This window comes from Neolamprologus multifasciatus, chromosome 20 (assembly GCF_963576455.1).
Source record: "Neolamprologus multifasciatus chromosome 20, fNeoMul1.2, whole genome shotgun sequence".
NCBI lineage: Eukaryota > Metazoa > Chordata > Actinopteri > Cichliformes > Cichlidae > Neolamprologus > Neolamprologus multifasciatus.
In genome coordinates this window covers 13,478,139-13,495,562 of record NC_140458.1, presented here as the reverse complement: position 1 = coordinate 13,495,562, position 17,424 = coordinate 13,478,139, and the positions used below count along the sequence as shown (strand labels likewise).

Genomic DNA, 17,424 nt, shown 5'->3' with positions numbered 1-17,424 from the left:
CACCGCACTGCTTTCTGAAATGTGTGCATTTATACTGAAACAGTGCTATGAAGTCAGATAAGCCAGGTTCATTCAACTCGACCAAAATAAATAAATCAATAATGAACAGGCTGAAGGCTGGATTGATTGTTTTGCTGTACAAAAGAGTAAACACTGCAATAACCTGCACATAGATGACAGAAGAATAAAAACACAAATCTTTAATAGAATTAAAACAGCTGTGTTTAATAAAAATGAAATCAAACATACAACAGCAGCCTACTATCTCTACACAGCTGAGAGCTGCTTGCCATAACTGTGTGAATGTAAAAAGTTTTCTGCTTCTTTTTCTTGATTCATACCAGATCTATGATTCTATATAGGCAACCTATGCATTCCCACATTACACTTTATGTGTGGCCAAATTATTAAGTACTGGAAACATATTCATTTGAGAAATAAACAAAGTTTAGTTTATTCAGGTAGTGTAGTTTTTAAGTTGAGGATAAATGTTTTTTAAGCTGGGAAATTACACAAAATGAACTCTGGTTCCTGTGTGGATTCTCTCCTGGTACTCCAGCTTCTTCCCACCGTCATGCCCAGCTGGGTCTCTTAATTTCAAACCCAGTAGCATAAAGTCAGACAAACTAACCATTACAATCAGTTAGTTAAATATGTTCAGTAAAAATGACACAGTTGAACAGAATCAAAGTAGTAGCATATACAAACATTAAACAGCATTATTGGACGGGCAGTTTGTCTCTTTCTAATGGAGAGTTTAAAAAGAACATCAAAACCTTTGATCTTATGTTTGACTTTTATGACCGCCACGGCGTGTAGACATCAGGATATTCTATATGACCAACATGTTCCTTCACCCTCCTTTTTCTTAACCTCCTAAGACCCAAACTCTTTCATGGCATGCATTTTTAATTTCTCTTTGCTATTTGGGCCGATTGGGGCCTGATGAATGTAAAAACAAAGAATGACACCCCCCCCCCTTTTTTTTTCTGAGAAAAATAAGCTCCACATAAGAGGACATTCATTTTAGATATTGGTATAACAGTGGCAGTATAATGTCCTTGTAAGTGGATATCAGGCCCTTTGTAGAGCAAAATTTAGTATTTTGGTCTCCACAACCCAAAATGTGATGTCCACATATGTGGACGCCAGGTCCTAGGAGGTTAAGCTGATAGATAGCCAACAGCACCACAATGTAAGAGAATTCAGTTGATCAGGCTTAATATTTGATTTATTCTTAACTATTTAATTGCATATCACTTCTCAGCTCTAGCCCACTCTTTGAATTTCACAGCGGAACTTCAAATCAGGATTCTTCATCTTCTTCTTGTAGTCTTCATCAAACTGCTCATTCTGGGCCACAGTGAAGTGGTTCTTCCAGTCACCAACCTTTCCTGGAGAAGGAGAACATTCAAAGTATTTGATTATCCTAATAATAAACTGAACATATATTGGTGCCTATACTGAGAAAAAACTAAAGTTTCCCAGCAGGCAGTTGTACCTTTTCTCATAAAAGGAGAAACCTCGTGGTTCAGCATGTGAACTGTGGTATAGTTGGTCATCTTATTTTGCTTCATGCTGTCAAATGTCACACTGGCTCTAATTCTTTCCTTCTATTCAGCTCATGGAGACAAACCAAGGAAGGAACACAGTCGGTCTAGTTCTCGTCCACAGTCCTGTTCACATAAATGAAAATATGAATGAGTTTAAACGAGATGTTTCATCCCTAAATTTAATTATTTTTTCTTCTTTTGGTCTGTAGTACTGTATGACTATAATACTTTTTCATCATGACAAATTCGGTGTGAGATGCTCTCCTTGGGAGATATTAGGATTCGATAGACTTCCCTTTAAATATGTGACATTTTGATTTTTTTTTATGCATCTTAAAATTTCAAACCTTCAAGATTAACAAAAAAACAGATTTTATTTATGTGTTTCTTTATTTTTATGAACTTTCAATTTGAAGATGTCAAATTTGATCTTTTTTTCTTAATTATTAGTAATGATGGCAATAATAAATGCTCACTTGTAGTTGGTTAATGTTTAAACTTCTGATACTACATCTACAGTGGCTTGCAAAAGTATTCGGCCCCCTTGAACTTTTCCACATTTTGTCACATTACAGCCACAAACATGAATCAATTTTATTGGAATTCCACGTGAAAGACCAATAATAAGTGGTGTACACGTGAGAAGTGGAATGAAAATCATACATGATTCAAAACATTTTTACAAATAAATAATGAAAAGTGAGGTGTGCGTAATTATTCAGCCCCCTGAGTCAATACTTTGTAGAACCACCTTTTGCTGCAATTACAGCTGCCAGTCTTTTAGGGTATGTCTCTACCAGCTTGCACATCTAGAGACTGAAATCCTTGCCCATTCTTCTTGCAAAACTCCTAATGTCGTGTCCAATCCCAGATAAATGGGGAGTGTTGCATCAGGAAGGAAGGTATATATCATAAATCTTTTGCCAAATTAAGCATTCATATCATCAACAGAGATAATATGATATCTGAGATTTCCATACCAGAGTGGTCAAGCTCTTGTCAAGCTGGGGCAGGATGGATAATTCTTTGTTTTTTGTTGTGTTTTTAACATGTCTTTGAGTTTCACGTGGCGTGGTAGGCTCCACCTTTGGACAGAGCTTGCTCTCTGGTCAGTCCTTCCTCCACCTTCCTTTCTTCCTCCACTGTATTCGATGGCTGGGTGGCAGCAGAACACCACTAGGTCGTCTTCACCTCAGTGATGGTAATCAGACTTTTCATTGTTAGAATTCTGCACTTAGTTTCCTATGAATCAATATTGTGCTCTCTCAGCTGTAGCCACTTCATTCCTCATCTGGACTCTTATTCTATGTTCTCTCTCTGGGACTTTGAGGATTTCTGTCCTGCCTTCAGTCCCATCAATACCTGTAACCTGTAAAAGGACTTACTGGAGCTGGAACACTCACCTGCTTGCTAGAAGGATCTTGCTGGAAAGGATGTGTAGCAGGTGAGGATGATTAAGTATCTGTATCGAGATGGAATTGTACTAACAAATAAAGAGTGTGTGTGGAAAAGTGGAAGGAGTTCTCCGAGGAGTTGATGAACGAAGAATATGAGAGGTAGCAGACAGATGGAAAACAGGTAGTGAATCAGGAAGTTCAGAGGATTAGTAAGGAGGAAGCAAGAACTGCTATGAAGAGTGGAAATGTGGTTGATGCAGATGACATAACTGTCAGTCGGCACACGTTAGCCAAACTCGGTGCTGTACCTCAATCAAATCTTCATAGAACATGTAGTGAAAATCTGAATAAGTTTGCTTCTTCTCCCACCAGCCGTTCACATGGTCATACCATGATCCATAAACCCCTGCAGACACAGAACAACACACAAAGGAATGTTTATATATATGATGATATTATTTTTTCCTTTACACTAAAACTAAACAGAACTCACTCTTTCCCTCCATGAAGTCCTGCAGAAAGGTGCTCCAGTCTCCTGGTTCTGGCAGGGCACTGTTCATGCGGGTTAAAGTGGAAATAGGACACTACATTGTCTTTTGCATTGCGGGCCATATAAACCACCTACAGAAAGAGGCAAAATTAAATTATACTCTGTGGATTTCATAATCCCATGTCTCTATGACTACAGGTTTGCATGATTTTTACCCTGCAGCGCTGCTCCCAGAAGGACTTTGGTACAAACTGGACTGGTAGATGAGTTTTAATGAGACGAGGAGTGTGGGAAGCTTGTCTGCTAAGTCTTTCCCTAAATGATAAGAAGGAGTAACTTGTAACTGTTAAAATGCAATGATTGACTTTGTTATTATAGCATAGATCAACAATATTAATTACTAAACATTATAATGTGCTGTTTTGATACTGTGATTAACCTAATACATTTACACTCTAACAAAACGTGTCACAGAATGATGTTTGCTGCCATCAGGAAAGAGACTGAAGATCCTCCGGGCTAGAACCAGCAGACTGAGAGACAGCTTGGTCCATCAGACTGTCAGGATGCTGAATTTTCTCCCTGCTCTGTCCCTCTCCACTCTCACACACATAACTACAGACCTGCATCCACCTCTCCCCTCTTAACCCTCCCCACCTCCCAGACTTACAAAACTCTGAACCTCCACCATCGCCCTTTACTGACTCCCCCACCCCACTTGCACACACACTCTTGCCCACAAGCACTCTGACTGTGTTGGAAACTGCTTTGTATTGTATTGTGTCGTACATAAGACTCATTTTAATCTTTATATTGTTTTAGTGTACACTGAGGGCTGTGGGAGCATTGAAACTTCAAATTCCTGTGTATGACCTGTGCATATGGTTTTTGACAAGAAAGCTGACTTTGATGTAAATTTTAGAAATGTAGTGCAAAGTTCATTTGAATTGCTTCATTCAAGTAAGTGCAAAAACAGTCAGCTGCCAGTACGAAAAGGATGACTAATTACGACATGTGCACTGCAGCATTGGTAGAATCTGTAAACACCAAAATTACAACATTTCACCTCCACCACACTAATTCAGACACACAGTAAAATTTACTGAATGTATTTTAAACATAACATGTTTAATTCCTTTACAAATGTTTGTAAAGTAAAAACACAGCAGATTGTTGGTAACGCAAGATTATGAAGCTTACTTGCCTTCTCGGATCACTCCTACCAACTGACATACACTTGAAGTTGTGAGCAAGGGATTTAACCCACAGGGTTAATCATTAATTCCATAACACTGACCTAAAGTGGACGAGTTAAATATTTACTCAGTATAACTCGCCCAAATTTTGGGAGCACAAAGTTTGAAGCTGTCTACAGCTTACCGCACCTTATATCAGTTGCACGGAAGTAGCTGTAAGTAATCTGGGCGCTACAGCTTTAGGCAGCTCCGCGCGCTCCCGCGGACGGCAATCACTTTCTTCCCGACGATCACTTTTTGGCCCAACACCTGGAGCAAAACAATCGCAACCCGCAATCGGGTTTCCGGTAACATGGACGATGCGACAGCTCCCCAAAAATGAAGCCAAAACGTCTCTATCGCCCCCTGGTGTCTGGCTGCAGTATAGGTCATAAACCCCGCCTCCTCCATGTTAGCGGATGGGACTGGGGTCAGACTAAAATAAATTAATTCTCCTTAGATATTTTTTTTCCAAAGATTCTTTCTTTTGTTTTCAATAGTTCTCATCACGCTGATTGATGTCCAAGGGGTCTCCTTTCCCATAAGATTGATTCTAACTCCTACCGCGGTGATGTTAAATTGGGGTGAAACGTCATCATAAGAGCTTTGACTGACAGCTGCAGTCACGGAGAGACTTGCGTATCTCTGTCTGGGAATAGCAGATAGAGCGTAGGCTCTGAGAGGAAGGCCAGCGTTTCCGTTACGAAAACACGACCGAGTATTTTAACCTGACAGCCTGAGGTGTTCTTCAGTAAACTGGACTGCCCAACAGAAGGACCCGAGGCCCCGCTGCACTTTTTCGGTAAGTTAAACGTGTTTGTAAGCTAACTACCGTTCTTAGCTAGCTCCTGAGACCTAGCTAGCTAAAATGAGCACTCGACTGTCAGGGTTCGTTTAGCTAATCCGTGCAGGTGAATGAATTTACTAATGAAATCAAGAGAAACGCCCTCATTAATCAGGAACTATGGATTAAAGTACTGTAGTGTACTGCAATACTGAAAAAAATGTAAGAGAAGAACTTCAGATCCTGAGTGTGTGAGGACAGAAGAATTAGCTTTATTTCAATATTGAGGGATAAAATTTATATCTGAGTTTGATGGTTCTGTTGTCTTTGTGATTACAGGAGCTGCCCTCAGATTCAGACCTCAGCCCCATCGAGTGACAGCAGACAGATCATCCAACATGTTCACATGTTAACTGCAAAATGAACTGATGAAAACAGTACAAAGGTTAAAGTACCACATGTGCTGTAGTGAAAGCTGCAGCTGTTTTATTGATAAAGTTAAAGACAAAAACAAACAAACAAAAGGATTAATCACCCCTGTAACTGTGTCACTATATATCAGCATTAACAGGACCTCAGTTTGGTGTTTCACAAAGTTGCTGATCTCAGACCTGCACAGCTTCCGTTTTAAACACTTGATGTACTCAGCTGCATGAAGAGCATATGAGATTTTCTCTAACACAATTAAATAAAACCTGATGAAGGTCAAAGGTCGTCACTTGTATGTTGAACTACAAACTTGTCATCTGGAATTTTTTCAGTTTTTTTTACACATAGTGTGTTATTTACCATAAAGTGATTCAGAGTTATTCATACCAGAGTAACCAGAGAGGATCACATATTTTTAAATATATAACTTTCTACAGGACTGAATATAATTATGTAAAAGTCTGGAGTATCTGAGTATTTATAACATTACACAAACCCAAGGTCTCATCACAGTGCTGATGAAATGCTGGGTTTATCCATCTCCTGGGGCGGGCCTACGGAGGAGTGCTGAAGATTTCCCTGTAAGGGAGCTGCTGGTGAAGATCATGAGTCCTGCTTGATCAATGCCATGAGCTTCAGTCTTCCTGGTGTTTCTTAAATGATGCCTCTTACAGCGGTCAACAGAACTTATGGCACAGGACAGCTGTGATGAAAGAAAGGCAAGAAGTTTCTCCAAACCTCTGGACCCAGGAAACCCAGCTTGGTCCTGATGGTCTCCCTCACTAGTTTCTCTCCAGGGTGAATGTAGCTGTTGATATAATATGGACTCTATTATTAAATGAAAAGAACAAATTAGACTACACTACTGAAACGTTCTGCTGATGTTTTTAAAGTCTCCATGTTACCAGGCTGTAGAGGGCTCTGAAGATTTAAACAGTTTTAGATCCATTACACTCACAGTCTTATGTTAAAATCTCAAAGGACAGCATTATATTTTTGATATTAACAGTAACTCTGGGCCTCTGTAGAGTGTGCAGCTGATCTCATCGCTGTCTAAAAATGGATAAAAAACACCCATAAGTGTTGAAGACTATTAGCAGCAGGTGTGTAGCATTGCTAACTAGCTAGCAACAAGCCTCCAACACAGTGCGTATGCTAGCGGCTAATCTAACTAACAAATTAACAACAGAGTGATTTCAGAACTATAAGATAATAAGTTGTGTGTCTTTTTTATAACAGTGACATGGTTGTAGTTACCTTAATTAAACGAGTCGTCAGTCGCGGTAAACCAGCAAAAAAACCTCCAGCCGCCGGGCTACGTAAAAAGTGTAGAGGGGGCGTGTTTGCGGTCACGTCCAGCGGGTGTGTGGGCGGGAGTGTTACACAGTTGCTCCACCTCAAGTCACTACTGCCCAGACTCTGGCTCCAAATTTGCAAGATGGCAGCCTCCACAAGCGGGGTATTTTGGCGTAATTTTTTTTTTTTTTTTTTTTTTTTTTTTTTTTAAATTAACAAATGGAACAATACAGTCACAAACAACATAACGCAATATAGTGCAAATGAACTCTCGTGGAGGATAAATAAAAAAGAACAGTCAATACAACAAAACTAACAGCAAGGATATGGGGGGAGGGGGCTAGACAAAAATTCACAGTATTAACGGGGAAGAATTAAAAAAGAGAGCACAATAGAGGTAATGATCAAAACAGAAGCAAATGGGAAATGTCATCATAGATTGTGGCAAATCTGCTAGATTTCAGTTTTTTAAGTGACATGAAATAATGTTTGAAGTCATTGATGAACCATGTAAAGGATGGTTTTCTATTCCTCCATTTACAACAATGTATATGGTATTTACCTAACAGGATGACAATGTTAATCACAGTAGAGACAGTTGGATGTTGTTTAGCCATATAGAAAATAATATCAGAAATATTAAACTGGGGGATATCGTTGATCTTGAGGGATAACCAGCTGTGTAGTTCTAACCAAAAGGCAGCTGATGCAGGACATGAGAAAAACAAATGGTGTAATGTTTCACAGGCTGAATCACAAAATGCACACTGATTAACCTCAAATTTAAACCCCCTCTTTAGAAATTCAGACACAGGATATATATTATTAATTATCTTGAAATGAGTTTCTTTTACTTTTGGGGAGACAGGTCACTTGATGAATTTTGAGAACGCCTTTTCCATGAGTGACTGATCCCCATGAAGGGCCTGCAAATATCTACCTGAGTTAAACCCCTGGAAAAGAATAGAATTGAAATTCACACTGATAAATTTATTGTTACATTTACTATCATTTAGGTTGCAGTTACCAATTTTTAAGTTTGGCAGCGCTGGATTGACCTCAGAATGTAGCATTGTGTTGCGTATCAGCTGCCTTAGGGCCAAAGGGATAGCACAGCAAACTTTTCTGTATTCTTTTAATGGACAATTAAAGTCGTGTCTCTTTGAGAAAGACACATAATCCAATAAAGCACCACTCGTATCCAGCAAGTCAGTTACAAACAAGATACCACTCTCAAACCAGTTCCTGATAAATAATGTCTTTTTGTTAGCAGTTATCACTCTATTGTTCCATAAGGTCGACATGTGAGGAGAAAAGTTGTGTGTAAACATCAGTTTCCAAAAATGAAGAATCTGTTTGTGAAAATTAGAGCGTGTAACAGGTATTTTACTAGTTTCAAAGTCACATCTTAATAGAAAATCAATTCCTCCTAGTTCCTTAACTAAAGATCTGGGTATATGAAACCACATGGAATCAGACTGAGATAAACAAGCTCTGAGCCAGTTTATTTTAAAAGTCCCGATCATTGATTCAAAGTCTAAGGCTCTGACACCACCCTTCTCATAGTCTTTAACCAACTTTGATCTCTTAATATAGTGGGTTTTGTTTTTCCACAGGAATTGAAAAATAATTGAGTTGGCTTTCCTAATATTTTGGGGAGAAATATAAAGAGAATGACATGGGTAAATTAGTTTAGAAATACCTTCAGCTTTGGAAAGGATGACTCTGCCAAATATAGTGATATCCCTGGTCAACCAACGACTAAGGGATTTCTTCATGTCGACGATACGATTGCAGATGTTGTTGTCTTCTCTTCGGGACATATTTTTAGAAATCACTATACCTAAATATTTAACTTCCAATTCAACTCTTATAGAAGCTATATTAGAATCAGAACACGTGTGAATAGGTAACAATTCACATTTGTTAATATTCAGACACAGTCCTGATGCCTGGGAGAATAATGAAATAGTGTTAAGCGCTTTAGCTACCATGGATTTATCTCTTAAAAACAGTGCAGTATTGTCAGCAAATTGGCTTATTTTGAATTCCTTGTCAAAAATGTTAATACCATGTAAATCAGGGTCTTTTTGGATGATAAGTGCCAGCAGTTGAGTGGTTAATATGAACAATTTGGGGGAAATAGGGCATCCCTGACGGATACCTCGCTGCACTTCAAACCTAGGTGTCATTCCAGGGTTAAGCGAAACAGAGCTAAAAATGTTACTGTAAAACATTTTGATCACATTACAAAAGTTTACCCCAAAACCCAGGAAATGCAAGGCTTTAAGCAGGAAGGGATGTTCAACCGTGTCAAAAGCCTTATAAAAGTCCAAAAACAACACTAAGCTTTCTGTCTTTATATACTGGCGATAATCAAGCATATCAAAAATCAATCTAATGTGATTGTGTATATGTCTTCCTTTTATAAACGCCGACTGACATTCATCCACTAAATGTGTTAAACAATCGCATAGACATGAGCCAGTAATTTATAATCATTACACAGAAGGGTTATGGGTCTCCAATTATCCAGAAGTAGTTTGTCTTTGTTGGGTTTTGGAATTAAAGCGATTAGACCTTGTTTCATTGTAGGTGAAAGATTAGTTGATGAAATACATTCCAAGTATGCACTGTAAAGCATTAATCTAATGTCATGCCAGAAAAAGGAGTAAAATTCCACTGTTAGCCCATCAATTCCTGGTGATTTGCCCCTGGGCATTTGGTCGATTGCCTTGTCCAGCTCTTCAATTGCAAGTTTACTCTCCATACGAACCTTTACATCCACATCCAATGTCCCATTAAGGCCTCTAAGACTTTCCAGAAACACAGTGCCTTTCTCCGTTGAATAGGTTGACTTGTAAAGGTTATTGTAAAAATGAACTATTTCCACGTTTATTTTGTCATGGTCCTCAGTCAAAACCCCCTTGATATTCAGTGATTGAATCTTCGTATTTGCTTGTCTGTGCTTCTCTAAATTAAAAAAAATAGGAAGAGTTTTTCTCGCCCTCCTCAATCCATCGGGCTCTTAAACGAACATAGGCACCATTGGCTTTCTCTAAGAACAGTTTGTCTAGTTGAGATTGAAAAGTGTTTAGTTGTATTTGTTCGTCCAGAGATAAATCCTGTTTGCAGCATAGCCTGTTAATTCTCTCAATAATGCTTTGTTGCTCCTGTCTTTTCTGTTTAGCAATGGATTTGCTAATTTGAATTGCTATCTGTTTAACTTGGAATTTAAACCATTCCCATTTGCTCACATGTGACATATCTAATTTGTCAATTTCCACAATTAAATTTCTCACTTCAAGGCAGAAGTTGTCATTATGCAGAAGGTTGTTGTTAAATTTCCAAATAAGGGACTGATGTTTCACCTTGGTTAATGAGATGAGTAAGGAAATCAAACAGTGATCAGTTAGAGGGGAAGCTGAGATTTCACACTTAGAAATGTTGTTGATCAAATTGTTAGAGACTAACCAGTAATCAATCCCGGAACACTGACCATTATTAGATGAATTAAACCAAGTAAATTGAGACACAGATGGATTTTTCAGCCTCCAAGCATCACAGAGACTAACTTTGTTGGCCAAATTAAGGATACTTTCATCATAACTGTGGCATGAAGTCCTGGATGGAAAACGATCAACAGAGGGATCAGGAGCTACGTTAAAGTCTCCCCCCACAACAACTTTGTCAACAAGATAGCTCAACTTCCATTGCTCTAGCTGTTCACAAAGGAAGGTTAGAAGTTTCTTATTCTGAGCTCTATTAGTATAACCATATACACACAGCAGAATGTAGTTTGAACCATTAATCTCTGACACTATCATCAGCCAATGACCATCAGAATCACTTTTATAGCCTATGACATTTCCCGGAAACCTATTAAATAAAATCATCACTCCAGCTGAGTGAGACGTACCATGACTAAAGAAAACAGATTCACCCCACTGTGTTTTCCAGAACTTTGTGTCTGCCACTGCCGAATGGGTCTCTTGTAGAAAGACACAGTTAGCCTGTTGCTCCTTGCAAAAAAGAAAGATAGCCTTACGCTTCACAATGTTTTTTAGCCCCCTCACGTTCAAAGAAATAACAGATAACATATAACACTATTACAAAAGTATTGGGAAAAAAAAACAAACTTAAGACACGCAGGAACGAGCAGCCGTGTCCTGTATAAAAGAACTATTCAGTGCAATAACCCTTAACAACCGGGAAATTTTAAGATAAATGACATGCTAAGCAATAGGCTTATTCAACAACAGCATACCTGAGAGGTGAAAAAGGTCACACAAAAGAAAATCAGTTCGGGTCCACTCTTTGGTTATCAATCAGAGCGTAGCCATCCTTCAAAAACGCTCTCTTTCCCTTACTCCTGGCGTCCTGGACCAGCGGCCACAGCTTAGCTCGAGCCTCTTCCTTGGAGAAGTCTTCCTTAAAGCGGATGTTCATCTCCTTGCAGACCCTCGCATGCCTCGATTTCTTCCAGACGTCGTCCCGGACCGTTCTCATGCCAAACTGGATAATTATGGCTCTTGGGGACCCGGAAGATGCAGAGTTCCCCTTCTTTCCCAGCCGATGGACAGTATCAACAGTCTCTCTCAGTTTATCCACAGACAAGGGCACAACTCTGGTGAGAATCCCGATAACCGACTCTCTGGTGTTTTCATCATCTTTCTCAGGAAGACCAGTCAGCCTTAGGTTCCATCTCCTCTTATATCGAGCATGTTCCTCACAGGAGCTGCGCAGGGATTTGTTTTCTTTCTGCAGCTCACCAACTTTCTCCTGGAGTTCTACTATACTTTCTTTATTTTTTCTTATTTCCGCCGTGTTCATGTCAATGCGCTTTTCAAACTTACACAGCAACGCCGTCTGTTCATCCATCTTTTGCGTTAACACATTGACTGCTTGCAAGATAGCTGCGGCGGTGTCCTCCTCCTCCAGAGGCTGCGCTCGCACCCCTCTTGCTTTCTTCGGATTAGGGCTTTTCGTCGGAGTGTGAGCCCAGTTGATTCTGGAGTCTTTAGAAGTCATGTCAGCGATCTCCAAATCTTGAATATCCTCCTCGTCACACGCCTCTCTCAACACCGAAACGTTGTAGTCATGATCCATCGTAGTCACAGGACAATTATCGAAATTAACCCCGGAAAAATTACAAATTAAAGCTGGTTTACAGTTAGTTCTTCAGTAGCTGGTTGAAGTGCACAAAAAGAGCAAAAAACGGGTTATTGCTTTTAATAAATTCACAGTTTCAGGACAAAAGAAAGCCAAAAAAAGTTTGGACGCCTGCAGTAAGGTTGCTGCTCACTCCGCCATCTTGTTCCTCCCCCCTTTTTTGGCTTCATTTTTTCACAATGGTAGGAGGCGGGGTCGCGTCGTCCATGTTTTCTACAGTCAATGGTCTAGCCTTCAGAATTACGTCACCTGCCGTCTGCTCCTGGCTGTCTAAAATATAACCGGACGCTGGCGTAGATGGTCGAATAAACTGCTGTTTTCACACAGCAGTTTATTCGACCATCTATGGCTGCTATGAGGCCAGCTAGAATCCCTGTGGACCTTGCCCTACAAATGATCCAGGACAGATGGGATGAAAAGGCCATCGGAGGCATTGACTCAGAATCGGACATCTCAGATATAGAGGACCCAGACTACTGTCCCCCCCACTGAACAAGGCCAGTCAGACACAGAGGAGTCCTCTGATGAGTCCTCTGAAGGGGAAATGGATATTGAGTCTAAGAGAATGAATTAGACGTATTAGACGGCCAGGGCTTGCACCTGGGTTTAGTACTGTCTCCCCAATAGATGCATGGAAGATGTTCATGTCTGATAATATACTAGAAGAGGTGCTGACATGCACAAACATGGAGGGACATGAAGAGTAGCCACAGACAGGGGAAAAGAGTGGAAAAATGTAATCAAACAAAAGCTCCTGGCCTTCATTTGATTGACCATTCTTGCAGGAAGTGAGAAGAACTGGGATGTACCAGTAGGTGTGCTTTTTGGGAGTCCTCTGCATAACCCATTGTACAAGGCCACTATGTCAATTCAAAGATTTAAAGCTATTCGCCGTTTCTTGCACTTTGATGACAAGAGGACCAGAGCCTACCAACTGAAAACAAACCATATGGCAGCTTTCCGCTACATATGGGGCCTGTTCATGGTCAACTGCAGGCAGAAATTCATCCTCAGTGATTGTGTTACAGTGGATGAACATCTTGTGCCTTTCAGAGGGAAGACCCAGCTTCTGCAGTATATAAATAAATAAAAAATAAATAAATAAAAATGCAAAGGGCCTCATGTCACAAACATGTTTTATGAGGAATACCTCAAATATGAAAATATAACAACTCTTCGTTTTAAAGATTTTAAAGAATAACAACCGAGTTTATAGCAAAATGCATTGATTTTATTTGGGGTCATTTTTGACCCCACTCGTGGAAGAGTGTAGGTATTGGTAGGTTGTGCATCCAAGGGTTAAACTAACTGTTCACGTTAGAAAATGATCAAAGAAAACGTGTGAAAAGCCTTTGTCTATGATCAATGTCGATCAATACCAAACTTAACTTGCAGACTTTGTTTGATTTTATCTTTTTTCCTGCTACAGTACCTGCCACCATATAATAATGTCCCACTTTGTCCCACGTAAACATATCTTTGCCCCATATTTAGTTTGCAGGGACATGACCACCGTTATATGTTTTAAATAAAGTTTGACTAAAGAGGGGAAAAAAGTTAGTCTCCTTGGTCACCTTCCTCCCGGTGTTTCCTGGACTGTGGAATCTGCACAACAGCTCTGTCTCCTTATTTGGAAGAAGAGGTTGACTGTTTTTGGTAAAGAGCCACAATGATGGAGAACTGAGGATCACAATCAGTTGGCAGCTTTCTGTGCAGTGACCATTTTACTCAGAAAAAATACTGACTTTTATTGGAGTAAGGTGAGATTCGCGGATCCGCTGTTACTGGTGATCTACCTCCAAGGACCCCCTCCCCGATGTCTGCTGCAGTATGGTTACTGAGTTTAAGTTGTCTTCTTTGCTACACACATATGTATATTTAGTAAAATAGTCCTAGTCCACAGTAAACGTTTCATATTTGGATCAATATAGCTATGGGAGGTATTTAAAAAAGGCTTTATGAAGGGTTCCAAATTGACGCCCCCGGGGTTACAGTACTAATCCTCCCATTAACCCTCGATGAAAGTGGCCCCAGTGGTATTTTCCACAGTTTGCCTCCATAGTGCGGTATGTAATCAAGGCTTAACGGTAATGGTTATGGTGTCTGCAGCCAGGCTTCTGGCTGACGTGCATACTGTTGACCAGCTCCCCCTAGCGTTTCAGAGTAGAGGATGCTCATTCTCTACAAAATGGAAAAACATGCATTCTTATACTTAATAATTCAGTTAATTAATTTGATAATTTAATTCATTTTTCACCATTAAATTTTGCCTGGATGGGCATAATGCTATGGAACGCCAGGACTGACATAATGAATTAATTAAATACACCATTAAATAATTATTTAAATGTGTCAATAATTAATTAAAATGTGAAATAAATAAATAATTAATTAATTAAATGTGTCAATAATTAATTAAATAAGTCAATGAGGGGACATGTCCCCACCAATAATTTGATCTCTTTGAGTAAAGAAAAACAAACCGATAGAAAGAAAAAAACGATCTGTCAGCGTCTCATTCAGCAAGAAAGAGTTAAATTAGTTCTCTACTAGGGCTGGGTATCGTCACTGATTTCTAGAATCGATTCAATTCCGATTCACAAGGTCCCGAATCATTCGATCCACGATTCGATTTAATTCGATTCGATTCGATTCAATTCGATTTGAATCTGGGAAATTTTGACAGTCAGAAATATTATAATTCAGATCAGTACATTTACATATTTTTGTATCAATAAAAAGGAAGCTGACACTTTCCAGACTTTATCAAAGGTGTGAGCATCACAGCAGATGCCTTTGTGTCAAAGTAGCTGAAGATAAAACACAGAAAAACATGAAGGCAATTTTCCTGGCCTGGGATTTAATAAAAATATTCTGCAGTACATCAAAAACGAAAGAAAACCATTAATCAACACATGAACATTACCTCTGAAGTTACAGCTGTTTTATTAGAGACATGGCTAAGCATTTTGCATTTTGCATAATTTTAAAAAGTTTAAATTTGTTCAGCATTGAACGGCAGAAATTAGGTTTTCTTTTCGGAAGTATATAAAACGGAAAGAAAAAAAAGTCGGCCGATAGCGCTGTAAACAACGGTAGACTTGTGCGTAACAAGCAAGCGAATAATGCAGAAAACCATACAGAGAGAGAGGGGGGGAGAGAGAGAGAGAGAGAGAGAGAGAGAGAGAGAGCTGTGCATCATGGTAGAAGCAAAACAGTAAAAGTAAGAGTGAATACATGACGATGTTTATGTGAAGTGTAGTTTGGATCTTCTTTTGCTGCTGGTTCGGTCAATATTGTTTGGAGAGACATCAAACTAACAGCTTTACAATCAGCGCATAAAGGGCGTGAACACAAAGCACGGACCCGCCGACAGATCAGAATCAGCGGGCTGTCGGCTTTCAGCCCCGACTGTGAGAAATTCGACATCTGATTCTGATCCGCGGGCTGCGCTGTGTGTTTAAGTCTTTGTGCAGAATCCGTGTTCCTGCTCTCATTTACTGTTTTAGCTGTTTGGTGGTTGTTGAAGTTTTGTGAGATTTCACCTGAGATTCTGGCATTTCGGCAAAATAAATTTATATTAAAAAATCGATTCAGGATTTTAATGAATCGATTTTACGTAATCCAAGCCAGAATCGATTTTAATGATAAATCGATTATAAAAACCCACCCCTAATTATTGTCAGATTATTATGATATATATATATATATATATATATATATATATATATATATATATATATATATATGCTTTAAAACCAAGTTAACGCTTTAAGTACAAACATCACTAATGTTTTAATGTTCTTCGTTATTAAACATTCGCACATAATTAAGTGACGTCATATTCAGTACTTACTTTTGACAGTTCACTCTTCAGCCGCTCCCTTCTGCCGTATTTTGCGGCAAAATTATCCACACCCACCCGCGCTATGAATTGTGGGATATATGGGACCACGAAGCGTGCACCGGACCACGCTTGATATTTGGGGAAATCGACGGCGCATTTGGAGTATGCATTTGAAGTACACTTCGAATTGGGACAGCCGTCGTCGCGTGGCGGTGACGTAATCGCACTTAAAATGCGTACTTCAAGCGTGCAGACCCTGAATTGGGACACAGCAAAGGTCTGCAGCCTTAACGGTCCTCAAGGGCCGCGTACTCAAAGACCGCTGCAGCCGGAAGTGCGGGGCTTGTAGGCTTGTGAGATGGGACGGTCTAGCCTCCGTCGCGCTGCCCAGGTTGCCTAGCAATCATGATACTAACAGCTGGAAACGTTTCATACAGCTTTGTTTGACAGAAATGAAGGAGAACATATTTTGTACATTTGTTTCTACATGAGCTTTGTGTGATTTGATAAGTATCTGAGGCTGAGACCACAGGACTGTAAAACATGATTGTTGGGCTTCATTTCTGTACTGAACAGTCATTTAAGATTAGCTAGTAAATAACAATTAGCTAATGTTGTTCATGAGACTAAAGTCATCTCACTTTGGTAATGTAAATATAATATGGCCAATATTATATTAATCATTATTAGTTATTACAGCAGTGAACATGAATTCTGTGCCAAACACTGAGCTTCAGTAAAGATTCAAGTTGCATTTATTTATATTTCCTATCACCTTAAATCTTCACTTAAAGACAAGTATCTGTGACAGTGTATATATAGATGTATTATATATAAGAGACAAATATTGTTCTTTTAATATGTTGGCATTACTAAATTTGGCTCAATGCTTATATATGTGTGGAAGAAGCAAATGTACGAGCTGTGATAACTGTTTCTGATAGAATCAAGAGTAGACTGATATATTAAATATTCCTTTATTGGGTGAGAAAATCAGACCATGTCATAACTGCTTTAAGTCATACAGAATAGATATCAGAGCCTTAAACAGGCTGACTTCTGCTAAATGGGTCAAACTGGGCACAAAGTATACAAACACATAACATCCTTATAGAATATGATGTAACACTATAGATCAACTTACCTCAGAATATATAAAGCATATAAACAATTACAGCAATATGATGCAACAAACACAGCAGTACTACTAATCCAAAATAC

General features: G+C 39.3%; 1 protein-coding gene, 1 long non-coding RNA gene and 1 pseudogene across 2 annotated transcripts in view; 1 reads left to right on the top strand and 2 right to left on the bottom strand.

Moving 5' to 3' along the window:
- Positions 1-4,958, bottom strand: part of LOC146494591 (cytosolic sulfotransferase 2-like) — a 10,059-nt gene extending 5,101 nt beyond the window's left edge. Inside the window, exon 1 of the mRNA XM_085146950.1 lies at positions 4,826-4,958. The gene's annotated coding sequence lies outside the window, so the exon portion shown is untranslated. The remainder of the gene's footprint in view (positions 1-4,825) is intronic.
- LOC146494592 (cytosolic sulfotransferase 1-like) lies at positions 1,205-4,240 on the bottom strand (annotated as a pseudogene).
- Positions 4,959-5,373: 415 nt separating the features above from the next.
- LOC146494590 (uncharacterized) lies at positions 5,374-6,961 on the top strand. The gene is made up of 2 exons (XR_014871669.1): positions 5,374-5,477; positions 5,799-6,961. It is a non-coding gene; the product is annotated as an uncharacterized LOC146494590 (long non-coding RNA).
- The last annotated feature ends 10,463 nt before the right edge of the window (positions 6,962-17,424 follow it).